A 5,000-nucleotide genomic window follows, 5' to 3' on the forward strand; every position below is an offset into this window, starting at 1 on the left:
CCTCACAAATGCCTTCAAAGTGATGTGGGAGAAGTTTGGGATCAAAAGGAATTGATCTTGACATGGTTGGTGCATAGCCAAGTTCATGATTTTGTGACTTGGTGGTGATTTTGGTGAAAAACGAAAATCATGGTTTTGGAAAACTGGCTGGACTCAATCCTCACAAATGCCTTCAAAGTGATGTGGGAGAAGTTTGGGATCAAAAGGAATTGATCTTGACATGGTTGGTGCATAGCCAAGTTCATGATTTTGTGGCTTGGTGGTGATTTTGGTGAAAAACGAAAATCATGGTTTTGGAAAACTGGCTGGACTCAATCCTCACAAATGCCTTCAAAGTGATGTGGGAGAAGTTTGGGATCAAAAGGAATTGATCTTGACATGGTTGGTGCATAGCCAAGTTCATGATTTTGTGACTTGGTGGTGATTTTGTGGCTTGGTGGTGATTTTGGTGAAAAACGAAAATCATGGTTTTGGAAAACTGGCTGGACTGAATCCTCACAAATGCCTTCAAAGTGATGTGGGAGAAGTTTGGGATCAAAAGGAATTGATCTTGACATGGTTGGTGCATAGCCAAGTTCATGATTTTGGTGTTTTGGCTTGATTTTGTGGCTTGGTGGTGATTTTGGTGAAAAACGAAAATCATGGTTTTGGAAAACTGGCTGGACTGAATCCTCACAAATGCCTTCAAAGTGATGTGGGAGAAGTTTGGGATCAAAAGGAATTGATCTTGACATGGTTGGTGCATAGCCAAGTTCATGATTTTGGTGTTTTGGCTTGATTTTGTGGCTTGGTGGTGATTTTGGTGAAAAACGAAAATCATGGTTTTGGAAAACTGGCTGGACTCAATCCTCACAAATGCCTTCAAAGTGATGTGGGAGAAGTTTGGGATCAAAAGGAATTGATCTTGACATGGTTGGTGCATAGCCAAGTTCATGATTTTGGTGTTTTGGCTTGATTTTGTGGCTTGGTGGTGATTTTGGTGAAAAACGAAAATCATGGTTTTGGAAAACTGGCTGGACTCAATCCTCACAAATGCCTTCAAAGTGATGTGGGAGAAGTTTGGGATCAAAAGGAATTGATCTTGACATGGTTGGTGCATAGCCAAGTTCATGATTTTGGTGTTTTGGCTTGATTTTGTGGCTTGGTGGTGATTTTGGTGAAAAACGAAAATCATGGTTTTGGAAAACTGGCTGGACTCAATCCTCACAAATGCCTTCAAAGTGATGTGGGAGAAGTTTGGGAGCAAAAGGAATTGATCTTGACATGGTTGGTGCATAGCCAAGTGCCATGATTTTGGATTTTTGGCTTGATTTTGTGACTTGGTGGTGATTTTGGTGAAAAACGAAAATCATGGTTTTGGAAAACTGGCTGGACTCAATCCTCACAAATGCCTTCAAAGTGATGTGGGAGAAGTTTGGGATCAAAAGGAATTGATCTTGACATGGTTGGTGCATAGCCAAGTTCATGATTTTGGTGTTTTGGCTTGATTTTGTGGCTTGGTGGTGATTTTGGTGAAAAACGAAAATCATGGTTTTGGAAAACTGGCTGGACTGAATCCTCACAAATGCCTTCAAAGTGATGTGGGAGAAGTTTGGGATCAAAAGGAATTGATCTTGACATGGTTGGTGCATAGCCAAGTTCATGATTTTGGTGTTTTGGCTTGATTTTGTGGCTTGGTGGTGATTTTGGTGAAAAACGAAAATCATGGTTTTGGAAAACTGGCTGGACTCAATCCTCACAAATGCCTTCAAAGTGATGTGGGAGAAGTTTGGGATCAAAAGGAATTGATCTTGACATGGTTGGTGCATAGCCAAGTTCATGATTTTGGTGTTTTGGCTTGATTTTGTGGCTTGGTGGTGATTTTGGTGAAAAACGAAAATCATGGTTTTGGAAAACTGGCTGGACTCAATCCTCACAAATGCCTTCAAAGTGATGTGGGAGAAGTTTGGGATCAAAAGGAATTGATCTTGACATGGTTGGTGCATAGCCAAGTTCATGATTTTGGTGTTTTGGCTTGATTTTGTGGCTTGGTGGTGATTTTGGTGAAAAACGAAAATCATGGTTTTGGAAAAGTGGCTGGACTGAATCCTCACAAATGCCTTCAAAGTGATGTGGGAGAAGTTTGGGATCAAAAGGAATTGATCTTGACATGGTTGGTGCATAGCCAAGTTCATGATTTTGGTGTTTTGGCTTGATTTTGTGGCTTGGTGGTGATTTTGGTGAAAAACGAAAATCATGGTTTTGGAAAACTGGCTGGACTCAATCCTCACAAATGCCTTCAAAGTGATGTGGGAGAAGTTTGGGATCAAAAGGAATTGATCTTGACATGGTTGGTGCATAGCCAAGTTCATGATTTTGGTGTTTTGGCTTGATTTTGTGGCTTGGTGGTGATTTTGGTGAAAAACGAAAATCATGGTTTTGGAAAACTGGCTGGACTGAATCCTCACAAATTCCTTCAAAGTGATGTGGGAGAAGTTTGGGATCAAAAGGAATTGATCTTGACATGGTTGGTGCATAGCCAAGTTCATGATTTTGGTGTTTTGGCTTGATTTTGTGGCTTGGTGGTGATTTTGGTGAAAAACGAAAATCATGGTTTTGGAAAACTGGCTGGACTCAATCCTCACAAATGCCTTCAAAGTGATGTGGGAGAAGTTTGGGATCAAAAGGAATTGATCTTGACATGGTTGGTGCATAGCCAAGTTCATGATTTTGGTGTTTTGGCTTGATTTTGTGGCTTGGTGGTGATTTTGGTGAAAAACGAAAATCATGGTTTTGGAAAACTGGCTGGACTCAATCCTCACAAATGCCTTCAAAGTGATGTGGGAGAAGTTTGGGATCAAAAGGAATTGATCTTGACATGGTTGGTGCATAGCAAAGTTCATGATTTTGGTGTTTTGGCTTGATTTTGTGGCTTGGTGGTGATTTTGGTGAAAAACGAAAATCATGGTTTTGGAAAACTGGCTGGACTCAATCCTCACAAATGCCTTCAAAGTGATGTGGGAGAAGTTTGGGATCAAAAGGAATTGATCTTGACATGGTTGGTGCATAGCCAAGTTCATGATTTTGGTGTTTTGGCTTGATTTTGTGGCTTGGTGGTGATTTTGGTGAAAAACGAAAATCATGGTTTTGGAAAAGTGGCTGGACTCAATCCTCACAAATGCCTTCAAAGTGATGTGGGAGAAGTTTGGGAGCAAAAGGAATTGATCTTGACATGGTTGGTGCATAGCCAAGTGCCATGATTTTGGATTTTTGGCTTGATTTTGTGACTTGGTGGTGATTTTGGTGAAAAACGAAAATCATGGTTTTGGAAAACTGGCTGGACTCAATCCTCACAAATGCCTTCAAAGTGATGTGGGAGAAGTTTGGGATCAAAAGGAATTGATCTTGGCATGGTTGGTGCATAGCCAAGTTCCAAGATTTTGGTGTTTTGGCTTGATTTTGTGACTTGGTGGTGTGCCAAGAATCATGAAATTTTCAAAGTGGTGGTTTTTGAGTTTTGTTGGTTGGAAAGTGTCACAAATGCATGCAGAATGAGGTCTAGAAAGTTTGGTATCAAAACCAAGCCATCTTGATGTGGTTTTGAATTTTTGAAATGTTGGAAAATAGAGGGTTTTGAAAAAAATTCATGAAAATTCGAAACCTTGGCCAATCCTAACGAAACTTGGTGGGCACCTTCTTGATATTATTATGGGATGGACTGGAAAAAATCACGCAAAAATACGGTGTCTAGATACGTTTTTCCATTTTTCCCGATTTTCCACATTTCGGGTCTTTGGAAAAATAAAAAAAATACTTCCCCATGTCGAAAAATTCTAATTTTTTGCAGGCAATGTTGTACCATTTTTATGAGGATCCCTGCAAAAAATCTCGTGAAAATTCGTTCTCTAGGTCCCAAAACAGAACTTATGTCTACTCAAAAAAAGTGTATCTACTTGTACAAAAGTGGCTTTTGCATATTTAGCTATTATAGGGGGGGGGTGTTCCTCAATGCAGCCAGCTCTTGCACCATGGAAAATTCTGGTGCGGTCCCTTCATTCCCCCCTGTTTTGGCTTGCTTTGTGGTGGGGCAAGTCAAAACGCCCACACATGGGTGATCCACCAACTTGGGTTGGTGTCACCCGTTGTGGGCGGCGGCATGGTGGTGGCCGCCGTCGGTTCCGGCCGACTGACCCGGTGGGAAAAAATGTGAATCTGTTATGTGGATTTGTGGCACGCTGGTGGGATTTTCGTTGTGTGGCTCATTTCTAGACTTGTGAGCATCACGAAGGGGGTATGGCTTCCAACCGTTCGCGGGGAAGGGGCCATCATGTCTGGCTTGCTGCCGGCCGGGGGGGTAATGTCATCAGTCAGCGTCCGCTTGGGCTCACATTTGTGCTGGTTACGCCCAGGGTCATGTGGTTGATATTGAGGGCTTTATTACTCTCGGTCCAGTAGCGCGCGGCCACCACAGGGAAGGCACGGCCTCATCCGCGTGGCTTCTCCCTCACGAGCATCTTGGCGATCCGCCACGGTGGTCGTGCTGGAGAAGAAGCACGGATGAGACGGGTTGGAACTGTGGCCCGGTGCGATCGGGGAAGATTTGTGCCACGCAAATCGTTGGGTGGCTTATTCGAAGACTTGTGAGCATCACGAAGGGGGTATGGCTTCCAACCGTTCGCGGGGAAGGGGCCATCATGTCTGGCTTGCTGCCGGGCGGGGGGGAGTAATGTCATCAGTCAGCGTCCGCTTGGGCTCACATTTGTGCTGGTTACGCCCAGGGTCATGTGGTTGATATGAGGGCTTTATTACTCTCGGTCCAGTAGCGCGCGGCCACCACAGGGAAGGCACGGCCTCATCCGCGTGGCTTCTCCCTCACGAGCATCTTGGCGATCCGCCACGGTGGTCGTGCTGGAGAAGAAGCACGGACGAGACGGGTTGGAACTGTGGCCCGGTGCGATCGGGGAAGATTTGTGCCACGCAAATCCACAAACACACGGATACACCAAGACCACCACTCGGGA

This window comes from Phaseolus vulgaris, chromosome 11, assembly GCF_051622355.1.
Source record: "Phaseolus vulgaris cultivar YP4 chromosome 11, ASM5162235v1, whole genome shotgun sequence".
Lineage (NCBI taxonomy): Eukaryota > Viridiplantae > Streptophyta > Magnoliopsida > Fabales > Fabaceae > Phaseolus > Phaseolus vulgaris.